Raw genomic sequence first — 16807 nt, forward strand, 5'->3', positions numbered from 1 at the left:
ATACCTCTATTTTAAAGCTTTCATTTTCTTTTGCTTAGAAGAAAAATGATAGAATTAGTTTAGCTTTTCCTGTTTTCTGTTTTAGCGTCCTGGAGAAAAATACCTCGAAAATAAAAGTTCTCCGATGGTCCTGAAAATTTATTATGATTTTTTCTGGAATTTTTGAAAATTTCTGGGCCTGAGTGCTCGCCTGGGGCCCTGACCAGTGGGCCACAAGCCCTGCCACCGCCACCTACCCCTTGGTGGCGGGGTGCAAGCTTGTGGGGTCCACAGGCACCCCCTCCACTCATTCCAGCTCTCAGCCTCTTCTTCCACCTCTAGAAAAAATTGTTTCGCAGCAGAAACCTGTGTTCTTGCTCATTTGGCTGTGATTTTCGATCTCCTTGCTCAAAGCACCATTCTCCGAACAGTTTTGGGGAAATTACTCCTTGGTAAGTGACTCCTCCATTGGTCCAATTAGTTTTTGCTCTAGTGCTTTATCCTTCGCGAATTCTTGCTACCTTGGTGACCCTGTTCTTGAGCTAGAAATGTTGATTTTATCTGGTTCCAAGTAGTTTTAGCACGTGATACGGTCTCTAGGCACTAGTAGGAGTAGTTGCTACAAGGTGTGGTGGGTCTCTATTCACTTTTCTCTTGAACTTCAAAATTTTTAGCAAAAGGAAATTATGTTCAGGAGGAAGTTTCACGGTAGTTCCTCAAGTAAGAAGGGTCCTCGTCTTTCCTTTCAGGAGCCCCAACCTTTTTAACTAAGGGACGCACCGGTACAACCATGTGAATGGCCTTCCGATGAGTTCGTGATCGAAGCAGGTTTCAAGGATGAGTTTGATACACTTGTCCGCAATGCCGGGTTAGAACAATTCCTCTCAGATAAATGTGAATAGTATGCTATGCTCACCGCCTCTTTCGTGCGTAGATTTAAATTTTCATTTGGCCGTGACTCATCCATACTGTTTGATCTGTACGATAAATCCTATACCGTGGATTTGGAGGATTTCAATAGGATTTGCAAGATACCCGATGGGGGTAGTATTAATGATCCTTCTAAGTCTTTGGTCAGAGACTTTGTCTCCAGTATAACTATTGGAGAAACCAGAGATATCACGCAAGCCACCATAGGAAGCATCCATTTCCCTGCCTTGCACTACCTTGCCCTCTTCATAGGTAGGTGCATTAACGGTAAGGGTGCACATTGTCACCTATGCGCTTCTGACCTTAGTATCCTTAAGAGCGCAGTAACGGGTGACAGGAGCTTCAATACGGGAGCTATAATAGCAAGGAGGCTGAATAAAAATGCCAGCGAGGGGGATTTCTTCGGTGGAGTTTATGCTACACGCTTAGCAACTTTTCTTGGAGTATCCATCCGTCCAGAAGACCCTCCTCTCCATACATCCTACCTTGATCGTGTCGCTCTAACACGCTACTAGTTCCTTGAGAGAGATCATGGATCCCTCCTATACCGCTTGATATTTAACCGGCATCTTGTTTTTCATATTACCCTTCCTGCTCCTGCTTTCTTTGACTTTCAGGTAAAACGAAGATACTACATAACCATAGGAGAGGCAAAGGAGTATGAGAGGGAGGCGACTGTTGCTCGACTTCGTGAGGCAGCTATTCAGGCAGTGGCTGCAGCGATCCCGTATAACACCCATTATGATTTTGTGTTTCACCAGGATCATCCTTGGGAGTAGACCAAGCTAGGCCAAAATCCTAAGCTTGGGGGAGTACGTGTTCTCACCGACTTTACATTCATGCTTATGCTTTCACCTTGTTAGCCGGTGTTTACACTTTGCCAATGTATTATCCATGCTAGTTTATTTTCGTTTTCTTCTTTTTCTTGTTGGGAGCTTTCCCATGTAAATAGTTTTCTTTTTCTTTGTGTCAAGGTAGAAGACATTGGTTACAATGTTTAGTGGTTCTTACATGCTTACCCGTTTAGCTTTAAAAGAGCCATATTACTTTGCCTTCTCCTTTGTGTTTGCCTGCATATTCAGGTTAGTCCAATGCACGAGCACTCTTACTATTGTTCACATCGTTCGATCGTGCAAATGAAAGGCAACACTGATGATATATGATGAAGTGAGTGAGACTGAAAAGCTGGTATGAACTCTATCTATTTTGTTTTTGTAAGTATGACTAGCTTATCGACCCAGATTTAGCTTTGTTGTGAGAGAACCATGTTTGCAGTGACAACTTAGAGAACATAGTTTCTGAGGCCATGCTTATTTAGCTGAGAGTTTATAATGGTTTCTCTTGAATGCCAACATAGATTTTGAGATGACTATGATGTAGTATGATATGATGGTATTCTCCTTTGAATGTTTCAAGTGGCTTGACTTGGCGCATGTTCATGCATGTAGTTGAAACAAAATCAACATAGCCTCTATGATGTTCGTGTTCATGGTGATTTATATCCTGTTCATGCTTGCATTCAATGTTAGTCAAACTCATTGCATCTTGATGACTGTTGTCGCTCTCTAGTTGGTCGCTTCCCAGTCTTTTGTTAGCCTTCACTTGTACTAAGCGGGAATACTGCTTGTGCATCCACTTCCATAATCCCAAAAGTTTTTCCATGAGAGTCCACCATACCTACCTATTTGCGGTATCTACCTGCCGTTCCAAGTAAATTTGCATGTGCCAATCTCTAAACCTTCAAGAAATAATCTGTTTTGCATGCCCGAACCGCTCATGTGGTGACAGGGGGCTATTGGTATCTTCCATGCTAGGAGTGTTATCCTCGACATGTGTTTATTCACTGTCATTCATGAGGAAGGGGTCGGTAATTGGAATGCCCAGTTCCACGCTTAAATCGAAAACATAACTGTAAAACAATACTCCCCCTAGATTGATGTTAGTATGGACGGTACCCGAGGATTTGGCTAGCCGTGGAGTGTGATTGATTGGTGGTGGGGGAGTTAAAACTTTACTTTTCTGTTTGGGAACCACCTATAGCATGAGTAGCATGGAAGATATTGAGAACTCTTGGTCATTGCGTTGACAATGAAAGCATGCCACCCAAAATTATTATCTCTGTTTTCAAAGCTTGAGCTCTGGCACCTCTGCAAATCAATGCTTCCCTCTGCGAAGGGCCTGTCTATTTATTTTCCTATCGTGCCATCCTCCTCTTCTATAAGCACCAATTAGAGAGCACCTTTGTCATTTTTATGCTTTGCTTTTGATTGATATTGAGTATGAATATGACTGGATCTTCGTTGCTATGAATTACAATGTTTAGTCAGCCCTTGATCTTTGAAAGTGCTCTGCATTTATGTTTTGCGGTCTCACAAAGAGCTAGCGAGATACCATCTATTCATATTGCTTCATGCCCATTTTGATGGAAGTGTTGGTATTTGAAACTCATTATTATTTGCTCGTTAGCTGATTATGCCATTGATATTAGTTTACCGTGAGACCTTTGTGTCATTTGCTTATGTGGTTAACTTGTGATCTTGCTGAAATTCTGGTTATGAGCTAGACATAGTTGCAACAACAAGATCAAACAAAGTTTGTCAAAGTTTTTCTTTCTCTCTCAGTTTGTCAACTGAGTTGCTTGAGGACAAGCAAGGTTTTAAGCTTGGGGGAGTTGATACGTCTCCATCGTATCTACTTTTCCAAACTCTTTTGCCCTTGTTTTGGACTCTAATTTGCATGATTTCAATGGAACTAACCTGGACTGACGCTGTTTTCAGCAGAATTGCCTTGGTGTTATTTTTGTGCAGAAATCAAAGTTCTCCAAATGTCCTGAAAATCTACGAGGAGCAGCTTTGGAAAATAAGAAAAATATCTGCGCCAAGTTCCACCTAAGGGGGTGGGCCAGTGGGCCACAAGCCCTGGCTCCACCACCACCCCCTGGTGGTGGTGGGTAGGCTTGTGGGGCCTACACGGCTCTGCCGCCCCCAACCTCAGGTCTATAAGTCCCCTTTCGTCCCAGAAAAAATAAAAAGAGAAGTTTTCATCGCGTTTACGATATGGAGGCGCCACCACTACCTGTTCTTCATTTGGAGGGCAGATCTGGAGTCCGTCTTGGGCTCCGGAGAGGGGAAATCGTCGCCATCATCATCATCAACCTTCCTCCCTCTCCAATTCCATGAAGCTCTGTCGTTCGTGAGTAATCTATTCGTAGGCTCGCTGGACGGTGATGAGTAGGATGAGATCTATCATGTAATCGAGTTAGTTTTGATTGGGATTGATCCCTAGTATCCACTATGTTCTGAGATTGATGTTGCTACTACTTTGCCATGCTTAATGCTTGTCACTAGTGCCCGAGTGCCATGATTTCAGATCTGAAATTATTATGTTGTCACCAATATATGTGTGTTTTAGATCCGATCTTGCAAGTTGTAGTTACCTACTATGTGTTATGATCCGACAATCCCGGAGTGACAATAACCGGAACCACTCCCGGTGATGACCATAGTTTGAGGAGTTCATGTGTTCACCAAGTGCTAATGCGTTGGTCCGGTTCTTTATTAAAAGGAGAACCTTAATATCCCGTAGTTTCCTTTTGGACCCCGCTGCCATGGGAGGGATGGACAATAGATGTCATGGAAGTTCTTTTCCCTAAGCACGTATGACGTCACACGGAATGCATGCCTACATCACATTGACGAACGGGAGCTAGCCACATATCTCTCCGTGTTATAGCTGTTGCATGATGAATATCATCCAAACAAATCACTGACCCATTGCCTACGAGTTTGTCCTACTGTTGCTACTACTGTTGCTACTACTCTTGCTACTGCTGTTACTTGTCTTCTTCTGCTGCTGCTACCACTTTTGTTACTGCTATTACTTGTCTTGCTCTGCTGCTGCTACTACTGTTGCTACTACTGTTACTTGTCTTGCTCTCCTACTACTGTTGCTACTACTGTCGCTTGCTACTGTTGCTACTTGCTACTGCTATCACTACTGCTTTTCCTTGCCGCAGCTACTGCTCGTTACACTGCCGTTACTTGCTACTTTGCTGTTACTACTTTGCTTGCAGATACTAATCGTTCAGGTGTGGTTGAATCTGACAATTCAACTGCTAATACTTGAGAGTATTCTCTCACCTCCCGTCGTGCGAATCAACAAATTTGGGTCGAATACTCTACCCTCGAAAACTGCTGCGATCCCATGCGCTTGTGGGCCGTCAACAACATTCTTCTAGTTTCGAATACCGGAGAGTGCTAGCAGCATTCTTCTGGTGCCGTTGCAAAGGGGAAGAACAGTTGGCATCAATGGACAAGACCCAAATTATATACGTAGCATATTGATCGTGTCATTTTATTGCTATTGTTTTCTGCGTGTCAAGTATTTCTTCCTATGACCATGATATCATATAACTCACTGGCACCGGAGGAATACCTTCTGTGTATCAAACGTCACAACATAACTGGGTGACTATAAACGTACTCTACAGGTATCTCCGAAGGTGTCCGTTGAGTTAGTATGGATCAAGACTGGGATTTGTCACTCCGTGTGACGAAGAGGTATCTCGGGGCCCACTCGGTAATACAACATCACACAGAAGCCTTGCAAGCAATGTGACTAAGTGTAAGTCACGTGATCTTGTATTACGGAACGAGTAAAGAGACTTGTCGGTAACGAGATTGAAATAGGTATACGGATACCGACGATCGAATCTCGGGCAAGTAGCATACCGAAGGACAAAGGGAATGACATACGGGATTATATTAATCCTTGACACTGAGGTTCAACCGATAAGATCTCCGGAGAATGTGTAGGATCCATTATGGGCATCCAGGTCCCGCTATTGGATATTGACCGAGGAGTACCTCAGGACATGTCTACATAGTTCTCGAACCCGCAGGGGCTGCACACTTAAGGTTCGATGATGTTTTTGTATAGTTGAGTTATATGTGTGGTTACCGAATGTTGTTCGGAGTCCTGGATGAGATCACAGACGTCACGAGGGTTTCTGGAATGGTCCGAAAACGAAGATTGATATATAGGATTGTTTCATTCGGTTACCAGAAGGTTTTCGGGCATTACCGGCATTGTACCGGGAGTGACGAATGGGTTCCGGAAGTTTACCGAGAGGGGGGCAACCCACCCGGAGGGAGCCCAATGGATTTAGGGTGGCGCACCAGCCCTTAGTGGGCTGGTGGGACAGCCCAGGAAGGCCTTGGCGCCAAGAGAGAAAAAACCAAAGAGAAAAAAGGGGAGGTGGGAAGGAAGAGGAGGACTCCTCCTTCCCAAACCTAATTGGAGTAGGAATCCTCCTCTCGTCCTTGGCCGGTGCACCCCCTGAGAGCTTGGCCCTCAAGGCAAGCCCCTCCCGCTCCCTCCTATATATAGTAGTGTTTTAGGGCTGATTTGAGACAACTTTTGCCACGTGTAACTCAGATCTAGACACCATAGTTCTTCCTCTAGATCGGATTTCTGCGAAGCTCGGGCGGAGCCCTGCAGGATTAGATCGTCACCACCACCGGAGCGCCGTCACGTTGCCGGAGAACTCATGTACTTCTCCGTATTTCTTGCTAGATCAAGAAGGACGAGATGAACGCGGAGGTGCTGTCCGTTCGGCATTTGATCGGAACGAATCGTGTGACGGATCGCGAGACGGTTCGTGGGACGGATCGCAGGACGGTTCGTGGGGCGTTTCGAGGGACGTGAAGACATTCCACTACATCAACAACATTTCTTAACGCTTCTTGCTGTGTGATCTACAAGGGTACATTGATCCAAATCTCCTCTCGTAGATGGACAACACCATGATAGGTCTTCGTGTGTGTAGGAATTTTTTTGTTTCCCATGCAACGTTCCCCAACAGTGGCATCATGAGCTAGGTTCATGCGTAGATGTTATCTCGAGTAGAACACAAAGGGTTTTGTGGACGGTGATGTTCGATTTGCTGCCCTCCTTAGTCTTTTCTCGATTCAGCGGTATTGTTGGATTGAAGCGGCCCGGACCGACATTATTCGTACGCTTACGAAAGACTAGTTTCAACGATTGACATGCAACCTCGTTGCATAAAGATGACTGGCGGGTGTTGATTTATTCAAGTTTAGTTGAATTGGTTTTGACGAGGCGGTCCTTGGAGAGGTTAAATAGCAATTTGCACATCTCCGTTGTGGTTTCTACGTAAGTAAGATGTGATTATACTAGATACCCATAGCAGCCATGTAAAACATGCAACAACAAATTAGAGGACGTCTAACTTGTTTTTGCAGGGTATGCTTGTGATATGATATGGCCAATGACGTGATGTGATATATTGGATGTATGAAATGATCATGTTGTAATAGTTAATATTGACTTGCATGTCGATGCTACGGCAACCGACAGGAGCCATAGGGTTGTCTTTAAACTAACGTTTGTGTTTGCAGATGCGTTTACTATATTGCTAGGACGTAGCTTTAGTAGTAATAGCATAAGTAGGACGACAACTTCCATGGCGACACGTTGATGTAGATCATGATGATGGAGATCATGGTGTGGCGCCGGTGACAAGAAGATCGTGCCGGTGCTTTGGTGATAGAGATCAAGAAGCATAAGATGATGGCCATATCATGTCACTTATAAATTGCATGTGATGTTAATCCGTTTATGCACCTTATTTTGCTTAGAACGACGGTAGCATTATGAGGTGATCTCTCACTAAAATTTCAAGACGAAATTGTGTTCTCCCCGACTATGCACCGTTGCTATAGTTCGTCGTTTCGAGACAACACATCATGATCGGGTGTGATAGACTCAACGTTCACATACAACGGGTGCAAAACAGTTGCACACGCGAAACACTTGGGTTAAGCTTGACGAACCTAGCATGTGCAGACATGGCCTCGGAACACTTGAGACCGAAAGGTCGAGCATGAATCGTATAGTTGATATGATTAGCATAGAGATGCTTACCACTGAAACTATTCTCAACTCACGTGATGATCGGACTTGAGTTAGTGGATTTGGATCATGTACCACTCGAATGACTAGAGAGATGTACTTTTTCAGTGGGAGTTCTTAAGTAATATGATTAATTGAACTAATTATCATGAACATAGTCTAATGGTCTTTGCGAATTATGATGTAGCTTGCGCTATAGCTCTACTTTTTTTATATATGTTCCTAGAGAAAATTTAGTTGAAAGTGGATAGTAGCAACTTTGCGGACTGAGTCCGTAAAACTAAGGATTGTCCTCATTGCTGTGCAGAAGGCTTATGTCCTTATTGCACCACTCGGCGTGCTGCACCTCGAGCGTTGTCTGTGGATGTTGCGGACATCTGACATACACATTTTTGATGACTACGTGGTAGTTTAGTGCGTAATACTTAATGGCTTAGAAGCAAGGCACCAAAGACGTTTTGAAATGTCGCGGAACATAAGAGATGTTCTAAAGAGATGAAATTGAGATTTCATGCTCGTGCCCTTGTTGAGAGGTCTGAGACCTCCGACAAGATTCTTTGTCTACAAAGTAAAGGAGAAAAGCTCAATCATTGAGCGTGTGCTCAGAACGTCTGAGTGAAACATTCACTTGAGTCATGTGGGAGTTAATCTTCCTGATGAGACAATGATGGTTCTCCAAAGTCACTGCCACCAAGCTGCTAGACCTTCGTGATGAACTATAAACATATCATGGATATGATGATCCTTGAGCGATTCGCAATGTTTGACATTGCGAAAGTGGAAATCAAGAAGGAGCATCAATTGTTGATGGTTAGTAAAACCACTAGTTTCAAGTAGGGCAGTGGCTAGAAGGGATACTTCATGAAACGACAGACCAATTGCTCCTCCAATGAAGATACCCAAGATTGAACACAAACCCGAGACTAAGTGCTTCTATTATGAGGGGAACGGTCACTGAGGCAGAGCTACCCTAGATACTTGGTAGATAAGAAGGTTGGCAAAGTCGACAGAAGTATATTTGATATACATGCTATTGATGTGTACTTTACTGGTACTCCTAGTAGCACGAGGGTATTGGATGCTGGTTCAGTTGCTAAGTGATTATTAACTCGTAATGAAAGTTATGGTATAAACGGAGACTAGCTAAAGGTGAGGTGACAATACATGTTGGAAGTGTTTCCAAGGTTGATGTGATCAAACATCGCACGCTCCATCTATCATCGGGGTTGGTGGTAAACCTAAATAATTGTTATTTGGTGTTTGTGTTGAGCATGAACATGATTTGATCATGTTTATTGCAATACAATTATTCATTTAAAGAGAATGATAATTATTCTATTTGCTTGAACGATTGCCCTCAATGGTTTGTTGAATCTCGATCATAGTGTTACACATGTTCATAATATTGGTGCCAAAAGATACAAAGTAATAATGATAGTACCACTTAGTTGTGGCACTGCCACTTGAGTCATGTTGGTGTAAACTGCATGAAGAAACTCCATGCTGATGGATCTTTGTATTCACTCATTTTTGAAACGTTTGAGACATGCAAACCATACCTGTTGGTATAAATGCATGAAGAAGCTCCATAGAGATGGATCGTTTGGACTCACTTGATTTTGAATCACTTGAGACATGCAAATCATGCCACATGAAACAAGAGAGTAACTTGTCTGGAGTAATACATTTTTGATGTGTGCTTTCCAATGAGTGCTGAGGCACACAGTGGATATCGTTATGTTCTTACTTCATTGACGATTTGAGTAGATACAGGAGTATTTACTTGATGAATCACAAGTCTGAAATATTGAAAAGTTCAAAGCTATTTCAGAGTGAAGATCGTCGTGACAAGAGGATAAACTGTCTATGATATGATCATAGAGATGAATATCTGAGTTGCGAGTTTTGGTACACACTTAAGACAATGAGGAAATTGTTTCACAATTCAAGCCACCTAGAACACCATAGTGTGATGGTGTGTCCGAACGTCATAGCCATGCCCTATTTTGATATGGTGCATACTATGATGTCTCTTATTGAATTACCACTATCATTTATGGGTTATGCATTAGAGACAACCGCATTCACTTTAAATAGGGCACTGCGTATTTCCGTTGAGATGACACAGTATAGACTATGGTTTGGAGAAACTTAAGCTGTCGTTTCCTGAAAGTCTGGGGCTGAGACGCGTATGTGAAAAAGTTTCAGTCTGATAAGCTCGAACCCAAAGCGAATAAATGCATCTTCATAGGATATCCAAAACAGTTGGATACATCTCCTATCTCTGATCCGGAAGAAAAGTGTTTGTTTCAAGAAAACGAGTCCTTTCTCGAGGAAAGGTTTCTCTCGAAAGAATTGGGTGGGAGGGTGGTGGAACTTGATGAGGTTAGTGAGCCAACACTTCAAACAGTGTTTAGCAGGGCGCAAGAAGATGTTCCTATGGCGCCTACACCAATTGAAGTGGAAGCTGATGATGGTGATCAGTGAGCTTCGGATCAAGTTACTACAAAACTCGTAGGTCGACAAGGTCGCGTACTACTACGGAGTGGTACGGCAACCCTGTCTTGGAGGTCATGTTGTTGAACAACAATGAACCTACGAGCTATGGAGAAGCGATGGTGGGCCCGGATTCTGACAAAAGGCTGGAGGCCATGAAATCCGAGAGAGAATCCATGTAGACTTTGGAAGAACTACTTGATGGTCATAAGACTATTGAGTAAAGATGGATCTTTAAAAGGAAGACAAACAATGATGGTGACTATTCACCATTAAGAAAAGCTGGACTTGTCACAAAGATGTTTTTGACAAGATCAAAGGGTTGACTATGATGAGACTTTCTCACTCGTAGCGATGCTAAAAGTCTGTTGGAATTATGTTAGTAGTTGCTGCATTATTTATGAAATATTTCACATAGGATGTCAAAACATTGTTTCCTCGACGGTTTCCTTGAGGAAAGGTTGTCTGTGATACAACCACAAGGTTTTGTCTATCCTAAGGATACTAACAAGTATGCAAGCTCCAGCGATCCTTTTATGGACTGGTGCAAGCATCTCGGAGTTGGAATATACGCTTTGATGAGATGATCATAGCTTTTGGGTTTGTACAAGGTTTATGAAAAATGGGAGCACTATAGAATTTCTGATAAGTATATGTGGTTGACATATTGTTGATCGGAAGTAATGTAGAATTTCTGTAAAGCATAAAGGTTGTTTGAAAGGGGTTTTCGAAAAGAAGACCTGGATAGAGCTACTTGAACATTGAGCATCAAGATCTATGGAGATAGATCAAAATTTTAAACAAAACTTTCAAATGAAATGCATGCCTTGACAAGTTTTTGAAAGAGTTCAAAATAGATCAGCAAAGAAAGAGTTCTTGGCTGTGTTGTAACGGGTGAAATTGAGTAAGACTCAAAAGCCCGACCACGGCAGAAGAAAAAGAAAGGACGAAGGTCGTCCCCTATGCCTTAGCCGTAGACTCTAAAGTATGCCATGCTGTGTACCGCACCCAATGTGTGCCTTGCCACAAGTCTGTTAAGAGGTACATAAAGTGATCCATGATTAAATCACTGAACAGCGGTCAAAGTTATCCTTACTAACTAATGGGCTAAGTAATTTTTCTTGATTATGGAGGTGGTTAAATAGTCATCGTAAAGGGTTACGTTGATGAAAGCTTTGACACTAATCCGAATAACTATGAGTAGTAAAATAGATTCGTATAGTAGAGTAGATATTTGGAGTATTTCCAAATAGCACGCAGTAGCAGCATCTATAAGATGACATAAATATTTTTCAAGCACGCACGGATCTGAAAGATTCAGAACCCTTGACTAAAACCTCTCTCACGAGCAAGACGTGATCAGACCCTAGAACTATATGGGTGTTGGATTCGTTAAAATCAAATGGTGATGTGAACTAGATTATTGACTCTAGTGCAAGTGGGAGACTGTTGGAAATATGCCCTAGAGGCAATAATAAATTAGTTATTATTATATTTCCTTGTTCAAAATAATCGTTTACTATCCATGCTAGAATTGTATTGATTGGAAACTCAAATACATGCGTGGATACCTAGACAAACACACTGTCCCTAGTGAGCCTCTAGTTGAGTAGTTCGTCGATCAAAGATGGTCAAGGTTTCCTGGCCATAGGCAAGTGTTGTCACTTGATAACGGGATCACATCATTAGGAGAATCATGTGATCGACAAGACCGAAATTATATACATAACATATTGATCGTGTCATTTTATTGATATTGTTTTCTGTGTGTCAAGTATTTATTCCTATGACCATGAGATCATATAACTCACTCGCACCAGAGGAATACCTTGTCTGTATCAAACGTCACAATGTAACTGGGTGACTATAAAGGTACTCTACAGGTATCTCCGAAGGTGTCTGTTGAGTTAGTATGGATCAAGACTGGGATTTGTCACTCCGTGTGACGGAGAGGTATCTCGGGGCCCACTCGGTAATACGACATCACACACAAGCCTTGCAAGCAATGTGACTAAGTGTAAGTCACAGATCTTGTATTACGGAACGAGTAAAGAGACTTGCTGATAACGAGATTGAAATAGGTATACGGATACCGACGATCGAATCTCGGGCAAGTAACATACCGAAGGACAAAGGGAAAGACATATGGGATTATATGAATCATTGACACTGAGGTTCAACCGATAAGATCTTCGGAGAATGTGTAGGATCCAATATGGGCATCCAGGTCCCGCTATTGGATATTGACCGAGGAGTACCTCAGTACATGTCTACATAGTTCTCGAACCCGCAGGGTGTGCACACTTAAGGTTCGATGATGTTTTAGTATAGTTGAGTTATATGACATCACGAGGGTTTCCGGAATGGTCCGTAAACGAAGATTGATATATAGGATGGTTTCATTTGGTTACCGGAAGGTTTTCGGGCTTTACCGGCATTGTACCGGGAGTGACGAATGGGTTCCAGAAGTTCACCGGGAGGGGGGCAACCCACCCGGAGGGAGCACAATGGATTTAGAATGGCGCACCATCCCTTAGTGGGCTGGTGGGACAGCCCAAGAAGGCCTTGGCGCCAAGAGAGAAAAAACCAAAGAGAAAAAAAGGGGGAGGTGGGAAGGAAGAGGAGGACTCCTCCTTCCCAAACCTAATTGGAGTAGAAATCCTCCTCTCCTCCTTGGCCAGCGCACCCCTTGAGGGCTTGGCCCTCAAGGCAAGCCCCTCCCCCTCCCTCCTATATATAGTGGTGTTTTAGGGCTGATTTGAGACAACTTTTGCCATGTGCAACTCAGATCTAGACACCATAGTTCTTCCTCTAGATCGGATTTCTACGGAGCTCTGGCGGAGCCCTGCAGGAGTAGATCGTCACCACCAGTGGAGGAACGTCACGGTGTCGGAGGACTCATCTACTTCTCCGTCTTGCTTGCTGGATCAAGAAGACCGAGATCATCATCGAGCTGTACGTGTGCTGAACGCGGAGGTGCCGTCCGCTCGGCACTAGATCAGAACGGATCGTGGGACGGATCACGAGACAGTTCGTGGGACGGATCGCAGGACGGTTCACAGGACGGATCACGGGACGGTTCGTGGGACAGTTCGTGGGGCGGTTCGAGGGACGTGAAGACGTTCCACTACATCAACCGCGTTTCTTAACGCTTCCTGCTGTGCGATCTACAAGGGTACGTAGATCCAAATCTCCTGTCGTAGATGGACATCACCATGATAGGTCTTTGTGCACGTAGGAATTTTTTTGTTTCCCATGCAACGTTCCCCAACACTTGAGATATCTATCCAGAACATCTCTCCGGTATTAAGTTGCGAGCCCCAACCAAAGTGTAAACTCAAAGCAACGGACAACTGCATTAACGAACTATGCGTAAGGTAAACAATCCTTGCAACCGTGGTCATAAGCACCGTTGTTTTATCCCTGGTGGCAAAATCACATCCCAGAGTTCAACTTCAATTACCTACTCATGGTCCAAGGAGGACTACTCACGGCAGGTCCAGGAAGCGTCCATGGCGGTGGAGAAGCTCCCGGAGGTCAATCCTCCCTCCGGCAGGGTGCCGGGAAGAGGTCTCCTAACGCTCCCGATCTCGGAAGCGGTGCGGCGGCGGAACGATGAAGAAATTCGCGATTATGGAAGTTGTGTAAGGGTTTCCACTCGGGACTCTAAATATAGGCCAATGGAGGGCACCGGAGGAGGTGGTTCCCACCCAAGCGGCCTCCTGGTGCGGCCTAGGGCCTGGCTGCGCCAGCAGGTCGCCTGGGCAGGCCCTGCCCCCTCTGGCCCATCTTCGGTGATCCGGAAGCTTTTGTTTCACTTATTTTTTATGTATTTTTCCTGGAATTTTTCGGGCTTTGGAATATTGGGTAAAAGCCCCTGCAAAATAGACATCAGCAGACAGAAACTCGCACTGGGTTCACTGGGTTAGTAGGTTAGTCCAAATATGTGTAAAATGATATAGAAGTGTAGCAAAACATATAACAATGTCACCCAAAAGATCATGGAACAACCAGAAATTATAGATACGTTTGGGACGTATCACTCCCTCATTTGCTGAATCAAATAAGTCGTAGGAGTTGGAGGAAAGAAGTGCAATGCTGGCAACACCGTCATCTTGACTATAGTCGGAGTGGGAGTGATAGCTTCTCTCAGAGTGGTGATCAGATTCAGAGCGAGAAACCCATTCACGAACATGAGCTTGATGTCTTCTTCTTGAAATGTTGTTGGTGTATGTGTCCTTCTTCTCCGATTCCTTGCCTCTCCGTGAGTGTCTTCGTTCATAGTGATATTCTCTACTTCTTCTCTTTCTGCGAGGTGACTCATCTCTTGAGCTTTGTCTTCGAGGTGACTATTCTCTTCTTTTGCAGGGAGTCGAGCACTCATTTGAGTAGTGTCCGGGTTTCCCACAATTGTAGCAGTTTCGGTCAGGACGGATGAACGCTTCTCATCATGTCTTGAACTTGAGCTTCTATCTTTGACTCTACTCTTGTAGAACTTGTTGAATTTCCTGACCATGAAGCTTATCTCTTCATCAGTGACAAGATTGTATTTTGAAGTAGCGGGAGCATCACATGAAGCTTTATAAGCAACGCTTGACTTGCTGTGCAGCTTATCTTTGTCTTTGAGTGACATCTCATGAGAAACAATCCTGCCAATGACTTCAGTTGGCTTGAGATCTTTGTAATTTGGAATTATTTGGATCAATGTGCACACTGTGTCATACTTGCCATCAAGTGATCTAAGTATCTTATTTATGATGAATTTGTCGGTCATCTCTTTGCTTCCTAAGCCGGCAATCTCATTGGTGATGAGAGCTAGCCTAGAGTACATTTTAGCGACTTCTTCACCATCCTTCACCTTGAACTTGTCAAGTTGACTTTGAAGCACATCCAATTTAGATTCTCTGACAGAATCAGTACCTTCGTGCATATCAACCAAAGTACCCCAAATCTCTTTTGCATTCTCAAGGCGACTGATTTTGTTGAATTCTTTGGGGAAAGGCAGTTGAAGATAATATCGCAGTCTCGAGCATTAAGTTGAAACTTCATCAGTTCATCAGCTCTCGCATCACGATCTGGTTCATGCCCTTCTCCAAAGAAGTTACCTTGCACACCAACATGAATAACAACCCACACATGAGGATTAAAGCCAAGTATATGCATTTTCATTTTATGTTTCCAACTAGAAAAATTAGTGCCATCAAAGTAAATACCTCTACGAAGATAATTTCCCTCACTAGATGCCATACTCTCCTAGGCTGCTAAACTAATGAAATGGAGACCAAAGCTCTGATACCACTTGTAGGATCGAAAGTATGTCTAGAGGGGGGGGGGTGATAAGACTACTTGACAGGATAATTTTTTTGCCTTTTCCCAATTTTTCTTCAGAGGCCGCTACAACAGTTATAACAGGTCAAGCACACCCTTCACAAGTAAACACGCAAGTGTAAAGTAGAGGAGTAAGGTAGGGAGATCAAACGCATAAGGTTGACATGATGATTTTTGTCATGGTTCCGATAGGTGGCGCTATCATACGCCCATGTTAGTGGAGACTTCAACCCACGGAGGGTAACGGTTGCGAGAGTCCACGGAGGGCTCCACCCATGGAGGGTCCACAAAGAAGCGGCGTTGTCTATCCCACCATGGCTTCCGTCCACGGAGGACTAGCCTTATTCATGGTATATGTTCATGAAGTAGGCGATCTCCTTGCCCTTACAAACATCTCGGTTCAACTCCACAACACGAAGTAGGAGGCTACCAAGTGACACCTAACCAATCTAGGAGGCACCACCCTCCAAAAGGTAATAGATGGGGTAGATCAATGAACTCCTTGCTCTTGTGCTTCTAAAGATAGTCTCCTCAACACAAATCTCTCTCTCACAGAATATGCATGGGTAGGAGAGGTTGATTTGGTGGAAAGCAGTTTGGGAGGCTAGAGGTCAAGTGTCAAATGATTGGATTGGAATATCTTGGTCTCAACACAAGAGTAGGTGGTTCACTCTTAGAAAATGGATCTGGAAATGAAGTGTGTGTTCTGAGTGCTTCTCCCATGAATGAGAGGTTGGTGAAGGGCTATATATAGGTAGCACCCAAAATCCAACCGTTACACACAAAAGAGCAAACTCGGTGACACCGAAGTGGACAACTCGGTGCTACCAATTAGCACTAAAGTGGTGAAATTTGAATCTCGGTGAGACCGACATATAGAACCCAGTGGCACCGAAAAGGTGACTAACGGTCAGATGGCCAAAATCGGTGGTAGCGATACTAAAACTCGAAAATTCCAATTTTGTGTATCTTGGCAACACAATGTTGGTCACACTGAACTCGGTAGCACCAATGCAGTTTTGGTTTCTTCGATTTGGTGTGAATGGCTAGTGTTCTGTCTTAGGTTCAAACTCGGTGGGTCCGATGTGGCAATGTTGGCTACACCAAATTTGTGAACGTGGAACTTGATAGAGTGGATATG

This window comes from Hordeum vulgare, chromosome 2H (genome assembly GCF_904849725.1).
Source record: "Hordeum vulgare subsp. vulgare chromosome 2H, MorexV3_pseudomolecules_assembly, whole genome shotgun sequence".
Taxonomy (NCBI): domain Eukaryota; kingdom Viridiplantae; phylum Streptophyta; class Magnoliopsida; order Poales; family Poaceae; genus Hordeum; species Hordeum vulgare.